This window comes from Stegodyphus dumicola, chromosome 2 (genome assembly GCF_044657685.1).
Source record: "Stegodyphus dumicola isolate Sdum_Otavi_A_Nest chromosome 2, ASM4465768v1".
Classification (NCBI taxonomy): Eukaryota; Metazoa; Arthropoda; class Arachnida; order Araneae; family Eresidae; genus Stegodyphus; species Stegodyphus dumicola.
Genome location: NC_140769.1, coordinates 152,712,963 through 152,732,354, shown reverse-complemented (window position 1 = coordinate 152,732,354; position 19,392 = coordinate 152,712,963).

Genomic DNA, 19,392 nt, shown 5'->3' with positions numbered 1-19,392 from the left:
TTTTACATTTTTCCTGTTACATTACACAGAAAAATACATCCATTTCACATATCATTGCACTAAAATCATCTATCTATGTACAGAATTCGTAACAATACATACATTCATGCAGATTCTTCATTATTTAGTTTCTCAAAATGTAATACAGAGCAATAATTATTTCGTGGCACCCATCTGAAAAGTGAAACGGACATTTATAGTGAGCCGATACAAAATGCCGTTTCGAGACTAATAGCTCTTCTGTTCTAATAAAGAAAAGATCAGCATACAAAAATTATATTTATACAAGTACCTAAATGCTGTTTGTTTAAAAGAAATGACATTCCTTATGAGCTTCTTAAAAAATCTTCTTATCCGATAGCATGAAAAGTTCGTCATATTTGTCTTCCATTAGACCTTCAGGCCATCATCGAATTCTGTTTCGTCTTCACCATCACTATCATTCTGATCCATAAATAATCATCTTCCGTTCCATCTAGATTGTTAGATATACTACATTTTTTAAAGGACTTGAATTATATCGGGTTTAATTCATTCCATGCTTTAATTATCCACTATTTCTAGACTGGCATGACGCCATTTGGCCTCCTTTTCTTTCCTTGCCTTCGATGTTCACTTCAACATCAAGGCTTCAAGTGACTACAGAATAAAAAACATCTAACTGCTAATTCTGCGAATGCATTAGGATCGGACGTGTATTATTACCTCAAATAATACCTACCTTTTCTCGAAACACTAGAATAACATTCTTGTGCACAGCTGCATTAAATACAGCGCACACTCTTTGGAAAAATATTTATCCCTCAAGCATTTCCACCACACAGACACATATCGTTTCTTTTATCGCTTTGTCCATTCAGTATACGTGTGTTCGAAAGTCTGGGAGAAATCTACGAATAAATAACTTCAAAAGATAAGAGCACTTCACATGTATCTTTCAGGTTTCTTCGTAAAAAGAAAGGGGGCGCTTTATACGAAAATATACCTAAAAAACTAAATAATGTACTTTGAAATTTCTCCAGTATACTTCAGATTTTGGAATTTTTATGCTTCTTTTTTTGGATATATTACAAAATAGTACTTATTTTCAATTAAATGTAAAATTACAAATACTTACAATGATTCAAGATATTCGAATTACCTTTTACTATTATTATTATTATTATTATTATTATTATCTTTCCTTATGAAAGGGAGGGAAACAGCTTTGCAAGAATTGTGCAACGTTAATGTGAACTATGTTATGTAGGAAGATATTTCCATCTTTCTTATTAAAGACATGAAAGATATTTTGCGTCACTCTGATCTGTATAGTAGTTGGCAAAACTAGCTGCCAAAATGTTCGACTATGTTGAATCCCGTAGAAGGCATGGTTGTCTGTAAATGTGTAGTGTCTTTACGGCATGTAGGCACTTGAAATACCATTCAGTCAAAATCCCCTGAAGAGGGTGATGGTAGAAGAAGAGAGGTATGATATCTTTTTTTCGTTCCAAGAAGGTGCTCGCCATCTAAAATGGATCGGGGCAGGGTAAACTCATGCTGTCACCTAAGGTCGCTAAGATAAAATAACTATAGGGCATTCTTCGTTCCACCGCATTAAAAGGGTACTCCCCCTCCGCCGAACCAGGTCCAGGGGTTCAACCCCTGTCCTCGAACCTTGGAGGAATTGGCACCAACGCACCTGGTGTAACACAGACCCCAGGGCGTCATTAGTCGTCGATTTGCTACCCACCAGTCATACTCATGGAGGTAGGAAGTAAGAAGGAGTCGCCCTAAACCAGTTTCTCCGTACCCTGCTCTGAAGCACCGGCGATCCCTACGTGGTGACCAAAACATTGGGTCATTTACTATTGAGTTCTATGGGATTTGACGCGTTCGGGTGTAAATATTTTGTAATTACGTCGCAAATATACATATAAATGTATATATTTTCTTTTTCTACAATACTTCAGAGTCCTAAGTATGTGAAAACAACATATTTTTAAACAACATTTCATTCTGAATGGAATTAAGTGCTATACTTTTCAGAGGACAGTTTTCTCAGAATGGTTTAATTTGAATGAAATATTTTCACAAGTTTTCGTTAATTACATTAGAAAAAAAAAATAAGGTAATTCGATTTTATTCGGTTAAGGTACAAAAATTAAGATCAAAGTTTATTGTATTATTAATATTAAAATTATGCATTATTTCTTTTCTATTTATAGAGCTTCTTCCTAAAATACTTTCTTAAATATGACATGATTTTTTGGCTTCTTATAAATCGAAAAATGTAAGTCAATTTATAATTAATGCTCCATTCGGTTCATTTTAAATTAGAGAATTATTAGGAAAATAGTATTTGACTTTCTCTGAACATTTCTGAAAGGGAATAAAATAAGTTTTTTTTTTTTTAAAGTATTATTTAAAACTTGTAACTGAGTTATTATAAAATGTAAAGGGAATAATTCTTTTAATTATACTTATCAGATTTTTTTTTTACCCTTCATTTCAACAATACATATTCCAAAACTCTTTATTACGTTCTTAAGTGCGCATCTCGTAGCATTTGCTTTACAATACCTTTTAACAGATTGCTTTCCAATACGAACAATTCTTGCTTAAATAGTTTTATAACGTATTTGTCAACAGGATTTCAATTTATGTTTACAATTCAATATTAAGGTTATTATATATTTAGATAACATTTATAATCATTATAAATTAGATACATTTAATAATTAGATTTCTTCACAGTACTATCACAGTTGTTTATAAGTGAATAAATTCTTCATTTCAAATACATTTATAAATAATTTAATGAATATTTAAGTATTATGTCAAAGGCAGATACATGCTTTTTGCAAGCACATGCATAAATACCCATACATATTTCCTATTTATCATTTCCGGCATGTGCAAATCTTTAATTTCTGTGCATTCACTATATTTTTCGTGTAAAGTAATTTACACTAATTTAGCATACACCCGAAAGTTTTACATAAAAAATATATATGAATATAATTTGAATGAAAATTATAAGTATTATTTTTAATACCCACTCAAAGGTCAGTTTTTCTTCAAAATTCCTCCACGATGGCATCTCTCTCTTTAGGCAGATAGCCCTTGCATGCGTTACTCTATTTAATAAAAACTTAATCTAACCTATGTGCCTAATTACAAATATTTTAACATACATAATTTTATATTTACATTTAGCCATCAAGTTTCAAACTTTTCAAATCTTCTAGAAAATAAATTTTGGCAGATCTCTTTTAGCAATTTTCTTAAAATCTATATTTTTGTAGTGCAACAGCTTAGAATTTTATAAAACAAATTCATAATCAAAATCGCTGTTGTTAGTTATCGAAAAATAACCAAGATGTGATTTTTGCGTAAATGTCAGTAAACTATACAAATTGCTATTATCCATCACACTATGAATGTTTCTTTCATGCGAGAGTGTCCCTTTTTCGATTTCTATGGAACTGTCGTGTGTCGAAATACTATCAGAATTTTGTCAAGCGAGCTTTTGAATGTAAACAAAAAAACACCCCGTCTGGTGACCGCAAGCTTCAAAGCAGTGCTTCACTTCTAGCGCGGAATGGCCCCTCCTCCCTTTCCTACCTCCATGGTCATACTGGCTGCCCGTCTCCCAAAGACATTATCCAGCACACCCGGGGCGCCAACCCCAGGCAGAACCTGGGACGCCACCCAGGGCTACTACAACTCTAGAAATTGCCAGACTCTAGAAATTGCCAGAAAACTCTAGAAATTGAACTCTAGAAATTGCCAGACCCACGGGCCGACCAATAAGTGATCTTTCCGGAGCCTTTAGAACCACTAGGTTCATAATTTGTATACCCCCAGTGGCTGAGAGTGCCTAAGTACAGATCCTAGCCAGTAGCTTCGCAGAGTTCTCTACGTCGACCCCCGGAAGGAGTAATGTCGCTAAAGTATAAAGACCCAAAAGATCCAAAAGTATGCGTATAAAGACCCAAAAGATCATCTGTAATATGTTAAATAAGAGGCGCCTTCTTCAATACCTGTACGAAGCTGCGCAAAGTCGTGTTATCACCTATAAACAGGCGATATCCCTTGCCCCTTGTCCAAGATAAAATTCGTAGATTTGATCTTGCTTAGATTCAGATCAGGAGAATCAGCAGCAACTGCAACTAAAAATTCTGGCTAACAAATAAAGCAATGAAGAACTTCCCTAAAAGACAACGATTCATGGCTCAGATTTGATTTTCTGCAAAGGTCCATGACCAATGGTGATTATGACGACCGCTGATGACCATAAAGATAAGGAACATTGAAGTTCAATACCAGTATTTGCATATGTTCGCAGAAACACTGATCACTTTCAGAGATAGATCGTAATCGATCAAGGGGTAAAACCGTAAAAAACCAAGTTCAAATCTCAGCAACTGTCTACGTGGGAATTTCTATGATTTCTTCATATCTAAGGTAATTTACGACTCAATTTCCCTTGAAAACTCCTGAAGGCATCCGCTTTTAGGCAAACAGCTTTCGCGTGCTTTGCTGTAATCTTAAATAATCCAATAATAATCCTTTCAGAAATAATAGCCTGCAGAGGTTACATTTCAATAGATAAAAGTATACTATAAAAAGTAATGAAATAAAACATAAAGGCTGTTAACACGGCAAAAACTTAACCTATCATGAAGCTTAGAAAATATATGTTTGTGAATAAAAGATTTGTTTTTTCTTATTCTAAAAAATGGCATATAAAATTGTGATTGAATTTAATTTAAAGGAAATATCATTTTAGAATAATGTAAAGAAAGTATTTCGTTAATATATGCTTTGTTTTTAGTAAAAAATATATATTCGTAGTATTTATTTTCATTCAAAAAAATTTCATGATTTAATAATTTGATACAAAATCTACTACTTGCCTTAAATTAAAATGAAAATTACAGTGAAAAGTAAAATAATTAATAAACTAATTAAAATTATATTTTAAGTCTATTTTTTTTTTAATTTAGCTTTTTAATTTCTAAAAGCGTAGATTTTCTGTGGTATAAGTTATTGTCATTTTAATTTCAGTCTTTAATATTAGAAAAAAAGGCTTTCTTTAATTTAAAAGACTTAACATTAATTCTTAGCTTATTAACATGCGCAGAACTTTTTATTCCTGTTCATGACTTCATCTTCTGGTGATTTTAATTGCTTTCGCATTATCTTCTGGACATTTTAATTGCTTCATTTCGCATTATAATTTGCGAATTTCGCAACCATCTCTATAAAAGCTGCTTCTCTTTCATTATCTTTGCTATTTTGAGGCCATTTTTTATTTTCTTGAACGAAGTAAAGGAACCATTGCTATCGAAAAAATTTCGGCTATCATATTTCGACGAAAATATCCATTTTGAGCTCTTTTGAAACCATTTGGATGATATTTTTGCATGACATCTGTATATACGGACAGAATAAAAAAAACTCCTGTTTCCAAAACGAATTGTAAAATGGATTTAAAATAGATTCAGAAGGTTTTTTTTTTCTCCAAAGTTTGCATATACGTACGTACATATGTATGTATCTCGCATAACTCAAAAATGAGTTGCCGTCGAACTCTGAAATTTTGTATATCGGACTTCTATAACACCTCCCTTTTTTATTGCAATCGGCCGCACCAATGTGACAAACATAACGTGACAGGAATTTGTTTAGATATGGCATTCTTAGTAGTATAGTGAATTAAGTCAGCTGGTGCACACAGTTCGACGTCGCTCTGCTGAGATATTAAATTTGAATCCTCTGAAAGTTTTGTCTTCTGACACGTTGGCCGAATTACTTCTTTTGGCGTAGAAAAACTAATTTTGATAGTAAATTGTAAAAACTTTTTTTTAACTCATTTCAATTGTATTATTTAGTGTTTTTTGCCTTTCCGCGAAATGAGAACTGAATTGATTGAATAAGAAATATGTCTCTAATAAATTTCGAGGAAACACGTTTAAATGAAGTGCATATATGTAATTTACAAAGAAGTTATGTGATGTCCACATCAGATATTTTATATTGCTGTATAAGCCATATTTTGAACAAATCCAAAAGTAAATAACAAAATTATTATTATCAATTTGAAACTGCTGTCGATTCATAAAAATCTGAAGTTTCAACTTGAACCAAATACTTCGGGACTGAAAAATATGGTTCAGCGTACTAGTTTCCAAACAGATTACTTTGATGTTTCCTTTTCTGTTTTAAAACGCCACATGCAAATAAATTCTCACTGCTGTATTTCCATCCTGGCAAGTTACTGAGTTTTAATGTTTATTTTGATTGTAATTAAATTCTCCCCCTCCCCCCCCAAAAAAAAGAGGCATTTCTCAGTTAAAGGAATTAGTATATCTTTCGTTTAATTTTTCTTTGTTATTTTTTGTTCTTGCTACCTTTTCAAAAACTATTATTCTATAATTCCTAACTTAACTAATAATATCACATATGGGGAGAATTATAAAAAACAATTATAAACACTAAAGTTATTTAACTTTATTTTTAGCAATGATGCCAAGTAATTCCGACATAATAATTGAAATATTTGCGATCTAAGAAAATTTCAACTTCGTACGTTAGAAAGAACTAGAGATGGTATGTACGAATCCTACCAACCTTGCAAAAAATTATTCGGAAACTCGAAGAATCGCGCAATTTCTGTCATTCGAATCCAAACCTAAAAAACCGCTGAAGGTTCTAATTCATAATTTTAGAAAAGATTAGTTTTATTTAAGTCTGATAGAAACGTTCATGGAGGGGGGAACAGCACGCTTGTTGCCCTGTAGAGACATTAGGTATTTTTTGAAAGCTGGATGAGAACATGAAAAATGAGCAATACTTTCGCCGGGACTAGAACCACGGACCTCTCGAATACGCGCCGATTGTGCTGACCATTACATCACGAAGGGATGCTAAGAAGGCGGGAGAAATACCTTATAGCCCTTGCAAAAGATTGCTAATCAGTCATGATGGCCTGGAATGTCACACGTTTATTTTTCTGGAGAGGATTTAACATTCCACGTTTGATGTTTTAACTCTGAAATTCGCGTTAGTTCTTGAAATAATTTTCTCTCCTCTATACATACTTTGATTTAAAAAAGTTGTAGCATAATGTAAAAAATTTCAATTGCACTCCCTTTTTGGCAGAATGCTCCACTTTTTTCTCTCACCAGACTTTCTGGCTCTATAATTAATTCTTTGTTTGAAGTCATGTTAGCTTCTATACCAGCCACAAATACAAAATATTTTTTAATAGATTTGCATCGGTTTGAAACTTTAAGACCTAAGGAAACAGTATGGGATTCTCCCTCATCAAAGGTTTCGAGCAAAGAAACTGATGTTTTTTGCCATTGGATGGGAATTTTTCCATCTTTTTCACGTTGTAAGACAAACTTATGAGGAAACATTCTTCTTTTGAACTTTTCACAGATGTCTTTTCTTTTATCATGCAAGATGCCAGATTTCCAAACTTTTGGTTTTTTATTTCCTGGACATTGGGAATTTCTCAATGCATTTTGCACCTCATAATTAAGTTAATTAAGTTAATTAATCATTAAGAGTTTCGAAATACTTCCTTTTTTTGGGCAAAGCAGCATATTTTCGTACTTTTCTTCTCAGTGACGAGACAGGTTTGTTTCATTGCAGAATCTGCTTCCGTAACAGCTGTCGGATCTGATACATGAATACCTTTCAAAAATGTAAATTTCCTTTTCTATAATTTCAGAAGCCAAAACAGGCTTCTCATGCAATTCATTAAATTTACAGTCTTCTAGGTATTTCAGTAGTACAGGTTCCTAGGGCCGTACCTAGCGGGGGTGCAGCGCGTAAAAGTACGCGGGCGGCGAAAATCAGGGGCGGCAGGACTCTCGCGATACCACGACTAAATATTTTAAATTCATTGTTAAGTACCTGTCATAAGTAAGTACTTTTTATGCAGTTTGTCATATGTAAGTACTTAGTGAATATGAAATAAAAATTTTATTAATTATTGAACTTTTGTGTTTTTAATTTTTGGGGTTGCAATTCTAAGAAAGTATGCTGGCAGCCAATGGCCTAGGAAAAGCCGTGCAAATTTCTTTGTTATAAACCCTTTTGATAAAGACTGTTCTGAAAACATTTCTACTGATATCTAAAAAAAATGACTTTCTCTAAATCTTCAATTTCAGGAGGCACACTTCCATTTTTATGATATACATATTGAAGCTTACAGGAGCTTTCTTTGTGAACTAAATGCACTTTCAGTCAAATGAAATAACATGCTTGTGAGAGACTTCATGAAATCCCAACACTCATTCTCCCGAAGCCTATTTTGGTGATCTGTAGTACTTCAAACGACCAGTGATATGCATTCTGAAAACTGGATGAGTATGCAAAGAGCCTTCTCCTCAAAATCTTTAATCTAATGATAATATTTATCGTAATATTAATTTATTGTTGTTGCTAAAGTATACCAAATTATTTAATAACAATTTATAATAATAAACGGTATAACGTATTTCTTGTCAAATAATTATGTGTCGTTTTGTGACGTCGTTTACAATTTTTTATCTTTTAGCAGTATACGTAATTGATATAATTTGAAATATATTTATAATTTATGATGTATTTAATAGGTATGGGCATTAGCTGTTTTACGGTAATTATTAACTAATTTGAAACATTATATATTATGTACATAGCTACAAAATCGTTTCGTTTAATTTAAAATATACCCAGTCCCGAAAAGATAAATAACAGAACTAATAAGGTGCTATTTTTGTAGTTTACTTTTTAACGTGAAGTCCCAAAAATGTTAGATTCAGCAAGGCGTCACTTAAACGTCGTTATACTACGTCATTACAAACTAACGTCCTATACTTTCTGCGAGGCGAACATGGTACGTCTTTGTGTAAAAAAGAAATGAAGGTAAATACGTGAAAACGACATCTTTTCGATGGTCGCAAAATCGTGCAATTTCGCAGACATCTGCACTTCTACCTCCTACTAGCTTACATTTGAGAAGGAACCCTTTCTCAGTTACGGTGCCTCTACTCCAGAGGACTGTTTTTGTTAACCTTAAGATAAAGAAATTCTGTTCTTGTTGTGACTTGTCTCACTTTCCTTACAGTAACATCAAAACAAGCCCACGAAATTCATAGTGGCAAGATTGTGCCTCGCGTTGGCAAGAGCCTTCAGCACAATACAGATGACACTACGATTTCGCTCAGTTGCGCCCAAAATTTTGAAGGAGAACACCCCAAGGGGCCGGGTTCCGAGGGTCTCCCACCCTTCTTCCCCTATCACCAGCTTCTCGAGAGGACTTTCCACTCGTCGCTTATTTAGAGTGGTCCCATACCACACGGACACTATACATAGAGAAATAACCATGCCTTCTCAGGGATTTGAACCCGGGCCCTTCGATACGGCAGTCAGCGTCTCTAACCACTATCCCGGTTGGGCGGCAAATAAATTCTGCCCCTTAGAAATTCATTGCAGACAAAAAACTCTGAAACAGTGTGTCAAAACGTGTCATGTACAGGGATCGCGCCGGGAACAAAAATTCAGTCAAACACGTTTTATTGAAGTACTCCATACTTGAATGATAAAATCACGGTTCACAATACGTCAAATGGATGAATTAAAGCTTTCATAGATACAAGGAGGATATCCTGTCACTGAAGAAATGGTCTTTTGCCAGTTTGAATTTTATAAGCAGCGAGTTCAACAAGCGGCGGTTTTTCTATTGTTTAGAATATATTTGGTTTGGTTCCTGAAAATCTGAACGTAATAGGAGGGTTTATTAACCAGTGAGTTTAATAAGTAACGGAAGTGACATGTTACATCACTTCTTTCCTGCAATCTGTCTGCACTGCGACATCCGTAGCTCAAAAGCTACTCAGGATTAACACAAAGACTTTCTGGCTATAAAACATAACTCAAGTTAATTTTCGCTTGCTCTTACCTGAGTAACCCAGGTGTTTCACTTCGCCTTCTTTCTTCATTGCCCCAAAATGAAAATTACGTATGTCGAATTTGTGGGGCGCGTTTAGCCCTAGTGTTCTACCAGTTTAATTAAAAATATATTGCTGAAAAATTGTTCCTGTAAAAAAAAAATAAATGATGTTTTAACCAACAAGTCAGCTACGGAAATTCTAAAGATATGCTCTTTTTAAATTATTTTGAGATATTGCTGTTGAATTGAATTTTATGGTTCAAGTGCGAAGAACGTGATATTTTAATAAATAAAGGTAACACACAAAACGTTAAAAATCTCCCCTTTGGGTGTAATATAAAATCTGAAAATTTCAGGTTTTATAATAGATTTCAGATTCCCCCCCCCCAAAAAAAAAATTATTATTTTTATATGAGAAATTCAAGTAATTTAAGATTCGAAAGCTGAAAACTCTGAGAATATATCTCCCATAATATGCGTCATCTTTTTCATATTCATGATACAATGCTTTATTGTGAAGACTAAACAGCCTTTCAAGAAATGCATAACAATACACTTTTTTATAGTTTTCGTGTAATAATTCGAAGGCTCATTTAAATTTTAAACAAGTATAGGTACCTATTACAGATCTGCCAAGCGGGATCTAATCTCGTATCTCGACAAGCATTCACAAGCGGGGACATTACGCATCAGTAGATATCAGCTCTTAAATCCAATTTACATAAAATGCTAGGTTGAGCAACAGCCTGAAAGAACACTTTCCTGTTTGTCAAAGTTTATACGTACTGCACGGAAAGTAGGCACTGAGCGGTTCGAACAAACCCAAACGCTTTTCCACGACCTCCGGAATAGCAATTTCAACTTCCTTCCTACTTCCTCCTGGGCCATTTGACTTTCTAACCAGCCCAAGGCTGCAAGTTCATTATCACCGGCTGAGACAGAAAAGGAAATGCTGCTATTTAATAGTAGCTCTTTTAACCAAATAACCCTCTCGCCGTTTCACTAAATGTAACGATTATTCCTATTCAGTTTCTTCCGCTGCGCTGCGGCTAGCTTGGACAATTCTTTTCGTAAAAGAATAAATCCTAGTTAATTGCAACTAAACATTTTGTAACGCTTTTTATACATCGAAATAAAAACCAGCTTCAGAGCTTTTCCTTTATTTGAATAAAAACTTACAATGAATGCATTTTTTTTTTTATATATATATCACAGTCAAGGTTAGGTCAAAGAATGGAGCAAAACCCGAATACTGCTTTGAAAGGGAAAAACAGGGAACTAACTATAAAATAAATAAATAAAGTCATAAAAATAAACAAAATAGAAATCACAACAGCATTCCTTTAAGTCGAAATTGTACACAAATGCTGGTTTTTATTTGTCGTCGTTAGTCATACCGTCAACTGATTTTCTGAACCGCAGTTCTAATTTCTAAACCATATTATTATTACGAAATTATCTTAAAAAGTAGTCTTATTTTTATTATTATTGAAAGCAGCCTTATTATTATTATTATTAATTACAATATATAATACTAATATTAATAACGATTATTAGTCGCTTTTGCACTTACTTTTACACATGGTGCTCCACTCGAAAGGGGTCCGGGGAAAGTGGGATAAAAATCTTATAAAAGGAAATGAAATCAAACTTTTACATGACATACCTTTATGTTTGAGAAATAAAATTGCATATTGAGCTCCAATGCTTGGATTTCACGACGGATGTTCTGACGTCGATGCGTGGTCCGTGCTTGTATGCATTACTTAAGGGGAACATCATAGGGGAAAATCACAAAGGAGATCATCATAATAATCATCTGGGGATCTTCAGTGGCCAACAGAGTAATGGCATATTGTTTGACACAGCATGGCCAATCCAGCGATAAGGTATACTATATTTCAGGTCCTGGCGTACGTTTTTAGGCTAGTGTGTTGGCGCATCGTCTTGTTGCAGAACGAAGCTGGCCAACTGAGGGAACAACAAATCTGATAGCATATCTTGGTAAATGCACCCGTTAATTGATTCTTTTCCGAAGAAATAAAGGACCAAAGCACAATTGTTGGAAATGGCGCAGAAAACGTTCACCTTTGGGGAATCATGCTCATGTTCCATTACACTATGTTGATTTTGCGTCCCTCAAAATCGTAAATTATGGAGAATAACTTTGTCAGAAACATGAAAAGTAGCTTCATCCGTAAAGGCAAGTCTATTGGTGAAACCGTCTACCTCCAGCTTATCTTGCAGATTCTCGCAGATGGCTTTTCGCAACGGTTTGTCAGAAGGTGTTAAAGCCTGCATCATCTGAATGGTGTATGGCCGGAATTGTAGATGTTTCCATAACACACGTCATACATGAGGCACATTGAGTTCAAAACTCGCACGATGCACTGATTTTGTGGAATTTCGTAGAAACGTTTCACGAATTTTTGCAGCCATTTAAGTTTTGGCTGCTCCGTATCCTGAAACTGCTTCACTCATCGTTGGATGTTGTGGTGATACGATGGTTTTTTACCAAATTTTCGTGCGAAAATGTCTTTGAACGAGGATAAAAGATGGTGTTTTGGTGTACTCCTAAACAAAGTACGCTTTTTGCTGTATGGATGATGCCATTTTGATTAACAGTGTCTCTAGCGGTGATTTCGTAACCGGAAGATTTTTCGCTGTTGCCAGATAATACTTGTGTAAGTGTAGTTTCAGAATTAATTTGTTTCGGCTTAATAAATCAATTGCAGAATTTGAACTATGCCATTCTTTTTGCCCCATTCAATATGAAACACACTGTGTTATATAAGCTTATAATATTCCCAGTATTATTACACTATTATATAGAAAGTACGACGATAACTCCCAGGATGCATCTTAAAAATATATATGCGGAGGCATAAATTAACGAACATTTTGCCTTTCAAGACGTATGGAACGTAATTATCTAAAATGTTAAATTCTGGCTACGTAAAAACAACCAAAAGATTTATCACCTTCCTAAATCTTTCAGGAAAGTAATACTAACTCGGAAGAAGAGTTAAACAAACCTCTTATTAGATATTTAGTTTAACAGCTTTACACAGCTCTTGTGATAACAGAAGTCTCCGCTACTTGCAAGTTTAACAGTACGCAAGAGTTAACTTATTTTAAAACGGGAAAACCGACGGAAGCTGGGCAAAAACAGCAGTTAGACGGTCAATAACTGTGTCTTAACTTCAAGAACTCTATTTTTATATGCATTACCAATTTGCCTATTGGTGGAAGCCGACGAAAATAGAAGTGGTAGTACAGACAATAATAACATAATAAATTAATAAACATAAAACTCTACAAAGATACTCTCTTTGTGCTCCTATGCATTGACTTCGAAAATGTTTCAGTTTCTAATGCAAGCTTGGAACTCATTTTCCGGATTATTCTTGGACATCTATCCCTCATTTCGATGAGTATTACTCTTTTCAGTGCAGCTTTAAGCTTGAAAATAGCCAGAAAACAGAGGTTAATAGACAGACTGATTTAATTAGGTAATTTCTAAGTTGGTTATTTCACAAGAATCGCACTTTGACGAGGGGGGGTAGCATAAATCTCGCAGAAATCTTTCTCCTGCAGTATCTTCAGTTAAAATAAGCCTGATTTTCGATTAATCTGTAATTCTGCAGGTATTAGTCTCGCGTTTAGTTAGTTTGTCGGATCATATCGTGTCTCGTACTCGTATCCATGAGTGGCGTTTATACCTCACTTGTGGGATCATCTATCACATTTTTTTCGCCTATTTTTAAATCCCCCGCATCTTTCCAACACAATTCGCTTTTTCATTTTCACCATTCCCATTTTCGACAGTTCTAACATTTTAATAGCGCCTTTTTGCAGAAATTTAATGCAACAAAATGATGAATAACACAAATTGTAATGTTAGTATGTTGCTCAGAATTTTGGATGCCCGTTTTCGCATCTAATTGCGCTGTAGATATCTATTTATCTCTCCAAAACTTTACTTACGTAATGTTTCAGATATAACTACTCGCGTTATTTTGGTGCAATTACATAACGAGCGATAAGGCACTCTATGGCATAAAAAATGACGCACCAAGAAGGAATTATCCGAATGTATATGCCCATACCTTAGGCTAGATTATGTAAATGATTAACTTTAAGAGGCCAGTGATTGAGTAGTTAGAACTCCTATACGCTGCAACGTGCCATCCAGATGGTGTATAAAACAGGAGCTATTCCAATGCTAAGGCATAACTTCTATACGAATGCGGTTCGATCGACCCACGTGGACTGCTCGAATGCCTTGCAGACGGGTTCGTTAACAGCATGAGCAGATGTCACCATTTGAGACAGGAGGTGCAATTGGACTAAAGGAAGCCGGGTGCTCAAACTGCAGGATCGCTAGAGATTTGGGTCGGAGCGATGCTACCATTCGATAATTTTGGCAGAAATGGATGAACCATGACCGTATCGAGAGCGTTAAGGAGGTAGCGGTCCATCGAGAGCGATGACAGAACGTGAAGACCCCAGTGCTCGTCCGATCGGCGCTCACAGCCCCTGATGAATCTTTATCGATGATTTGACATATAAAAGCGACATATAAAAGCAATGACCATTTTATTTTTATTTACTATCACCACTGAGCAGACTTCTGGCCTAAGGTGTATACCAAACAATATAGTGCCTGCTCAGCGGGAGATAAGGCACAATCCAGCAGCCGCCAACACCAGGGTAGCTGACAAGTCTAACATGTTTTTAACAAAATCAGAAAGTACAAAAAGTAGCAGTATTTCATAAACAAAGACAACTTGCATTCATATGCTACATATAATTCAGAGCTGTAAGTTGGTACTTAATATAATAAAAAAAGTTGCTGAATTAATTTTACAAATACTTAATATAATAAACAAAAAATAAATAAATAAAATAAAATAAAATAAAAATAAATGAAGAGGAAAATAAAAACAAAAATAAAATAAATGAAGAAAGAAATAATACAAATAAAATCGAAAAATACATATAAATAAATGAATGTAAATGTAAATAATAAATAAATGAATGAATATATAAAAAAAAATGAAAAAAAGGTTTATACAACGATTACTTACCTAGCTGATGAGTATGAATGTCGCTATCGAATGAGCACTTAGCTAGTTGATGATTATGAATATAATATCTTTCTTTACAGAATTGCAATATTTTAGTCAGTTTAGTAAGAGCTTCCTTAGTTCTTAATAGGCGTGAAGTCCATTGTTCCCAGTATTGATCAGATGGCTTGGCCAAGTGAAATATACATAATGATACATAATGATCCGGAGTTCATAATGATCTGGAGTTCCTTGCTGGCCACATTCACAAATGTCCATTTCTATAATACCAGATCGATGAAGATACGTTATGAAAGGTCCATGGCCTGAAAGAAAGATTATCAATGCAGAGGAAAATGTAAGCATCTTAGTAGAGGACATGGAGAGAAAAACGGAAAGTCCGTCTTCCTTTTGTTGCAATATTCCATCTGGATGGCCAGTGATTTATTAAGTGCTTGTAAGTAATGCTTTTAAGAAAGGAACTTGGCAAGGAATGTTCCGACAAGTTCGTGCCAGTTGCTGCTTGTTTGGCAAGTTCGTCAATAAGTTCGTTGATAACTATGCCTGCATGTGCTGGAACCCAGTATAACAGGGGGCGAAATTCTGACGTTATGCTGATAGAGTCACTGCATATATGGGCTTGTGTATCGAATCTATAGGAGAGTTGAATAGCTTTTTTTTATTGCTGTCAATTCAGCTTGAAATATTGAGTTATTATTACTTAATCTTCTTTCCCACATGTGTTTCAGGATACCATTTAGCATGACACACAGACCACAGCCCGTGCCTAACTCAGTAAGCGAACCATCCGTGTAAATGGCGATCCCGCGATCTAGAGCAAATATACGAATCTAGGTCATTATTGGGGGGATGGTCATTATTGGGGATCTGAATTTTTTGGCTCGTAGTCTGAAGCTGAAAAGGAAACATTCCATAGAGTAATACGTTTGTTCAGTCGTAATAGACAGCTATGTATTACTTCTCGCTCCGCAGTTAGGTCGAGAGAGGGAATATCAGTTAGTACCCGCAGGGCTGCTGTCGAAGTTGTGCGGTAACCTCTACTGACTTGCAGGCATTCTTTGTATGGAGAGAAACTGAACGGCGTTAATGTTTAGTTAAAGACGTTGCCCAGATACCAGCACAATACAAAATGAGTCTTTCTGTGACTGACTGATACCAAAGTTTCAGTAAGGAAGAAGGAACACCCCAGTTTTTAGCCGAAGCTCCGCATCATTATTCAAAATTCCAGTTCGATTTTTAATATTTTTCAGGTGAGGCAGACAAGAAAGTTTGGAATAAATTGAGAGGCCTAGATACTTGACTTGTTGAACTATCTTAATAGAGTTGCTATATAATTTAATTGTGGGCTTTCGATTAAGAGGGGTTACAGCTCCTATTGTCATAGCTTGAGTCTTAGAGACTGAAATAGCAATTTTGGGATCTCTAGCCCAGTTGCTGAACTTATCAAGGCAATGCTGTGCTGTTGATTGTAGTTTTGATTTCCCGCTTACAATACAGTCATATGCATATGCTATGATAGAACAATTAGGTGTATTTTTGAACTCTTGGAATAATGAATTTGCGACCACTGTCTATAAGACAGAACATAAACATGAGCCCTAAGGGCATCCTCGATGCTGTTCTTGTGTAACAATTCCAGCTTCTAGAGTAACTTGAATGGAGCGGTCTTGGAGATAGTTTCTTATGAGGTCTACGAGATCGGCTGGACACTCCATAGTGACCAAAGCGTAAAGGATGTCTGGCCACCACAGAGAGTCAAAGACTTGAATTGAATAGCTAAGCTGATAATCAGAGAGTGAAGATTCATTTCTCTGTTGGCGTGAATAACTGAAAAAAGACTCGAAATTGTCTGTTTTGTTGATTTGCCTTTAAGAAAACCAAACTGTGAAGGGTCCAGAACATTATTACGAAATAAGATGTTGTTGTTGTCGTTGCTTGTGCTTACTTGTGCCCAAGCCCACGAAATTCCTCGTGGCAAGAAGCGCTAGATTGCACCTGCCCTTGGCAACAGCCCTTGAGCACCATTCGACTGACAGTGTGATTTAGCTCAGTTCCGTCCCCCAATTCTGATGGAGAGCACCTCGGGGGGGGACGGTTACGGTGGTCTCTCACCCCTCTACCTTCCCACCAAACCACAGGAGAGGACTTTCTGCTCGCCGCATATTTAGAGTGTCGCCATGCCGCACCGACACTATCCATTTACAAGCATCCGTACCTTCTCCGGGATTCAGAGACGCTAACCACTATACCAGTTGGGCGCCACGAAATAAGAAGTATTGTCATCTAACCAGGATCACGCGTTTCAGAAGTTTCCCAAAAGCTAGGAGAAGACAGATACGACGATAAGAAGATGCTTGGACCAAATCCTTGCCTTTTTTATGAAATAGTACAACCTCTGCCCTTTTTGTATATAAAGGGAAGTGTCTGAGTCTTTAATAAGTATTTAAAAATAATATGATAAAATCCGGAGCAAATTTAAAAATAATTTGGATGATAGCATAGTATATGGGTCTATGCTATTGGGCCCTGGGGCCTTTTTGGGTTTAAAATATTTTATTATTTCCGTCAGTTTAGATTTATTTGGAGGAGGTTCAGCAGACTACTTATGTGAATCATAATTATTAAATTTGGCTCACAGTTTTGATTGCTGTGCTGTGTCATCAGCTGGTGGATCATTCCTAAAAAAAAGGGAAGAAAGAACCAATTTTATTGTATCTGTTGGTGAATCAGCCACTGGGAGTATTTCCGCTGGTAGGACTGTGGGCCTGAATATATTAGCTGTGGCGATTTTGAAAACTGTCTTGTAGGTATCAACTGGTTTTGTGCAGAACTGGATCCAGGAATCTTACTTGTCAGTTGCGATTAAAAAAGACAGCGAGACTGTCGAAGGTGTTGGCCGTTAAACTTCGTGCTCCGATTTTAGTGCATTTTAAAGGTGGAAATAGCTACAGTTGGTATTTTTCATGTTTTAAAATGTGTGCATAAAGTGTTTCTGATCAAGTAGATACCAATTTTGTGAAATTCGACCTGCAAATTTCAAAGTTATGGTGATTTTGGAATACTTAGTTGTGGTATAGTGTTGCGAGATTCCGTTTTGTGAAGTTTTGGATCGTGTTTTGTGCCAAACAGGTGTAGAAATTATGTTCTATAACTTCCGTGGATTGCATCGATTTGCGTTATATGCATTTTAGATAAGTATTTAGTGATTTATCTTTAATTTTGTATTTGTTTACATTGTACTTTGTGTTCATAGACTGATATTAAGCTAAAGACTGTTTTCGAATTAATTATGGTCCTTTTGGTGAAATTAATTGCAATTTTCTTTTAAATATTAATGCTTTTATGATTATATGACTTACATATAAAATTTTTGGACAGTTTCATCATAAATAGGATAAGTAATTAAGATTTTTATACTATGGTACAAAAAGGACGCTATCTTACACCACTGTTCTTCGAAATTCTTAAGAGTCTGTAACCGGAAGGGGCCATACGCATATAAAGTATGTTCTAAATTTATATATTGTTACTGATTATAATCTCTAGAGAAGTAATGTTTTTGAACTCGTCAAATTTACGTTCTGAGACTTTGGTTCTTTCCTGGCAAACTCCATAGACTGTATGTTAAATTCATGTTTATATCACTACTTGAAGTCAAGTGATAATTGTTTTAATTTCTGTGCTTTAATGTTCCTTGGGGTCCTTTTTGTTAATTTAATAATTCAAATCGTACTTAATTTTAATTAGTCTTTTGTTAATTAATGATTTTTGTTTAATTGGTTCTTTTCTGCTTACCGATTTGTATTTGATAGCGTTACTATTTCTATTTCACTTTTAAGTCATATGTTTAAGGGTTTTATGATTATACAGTAACTCCCTTTGCAGAAAAGCTCATTTTATAGTATTATAATAAAATGTCTCATTCTAATGTAACGCTTTCTCCGGCACAATCAGTTTCTTCAGTCTTTGAATCTTCTGGCTCTGTAAAAGATTTGGCTCCAGAAAAGGTAACTGGGAACCATCTAGCATTTATTAATGAATCCTATGATGGTATCTTAGCATTTTTAGTTGATGCTAATTCAAAACATAAATTAAATAATAAAGATGCAGCGAAACTTAAAAAGTTTGTAAGCAATATCAGATCACATTCAAACAAACGTGAATTATACATAGCTCACCTGGAAGGTTTTAACGCCCGCTTGAAGGAAAGAGTCTCTTCATTGGAAGAAAAGAATTCTTTGTTGGAAAAAAGACTTTTGGAACTTGAGTTAAAATTTAATCAGTTAACACAGCTTCACCAAGCCACTGTCTTACCACATTCGGAAATAACGTTCGATTTACAGGCTTGTCATTCACATAGTTTAGACG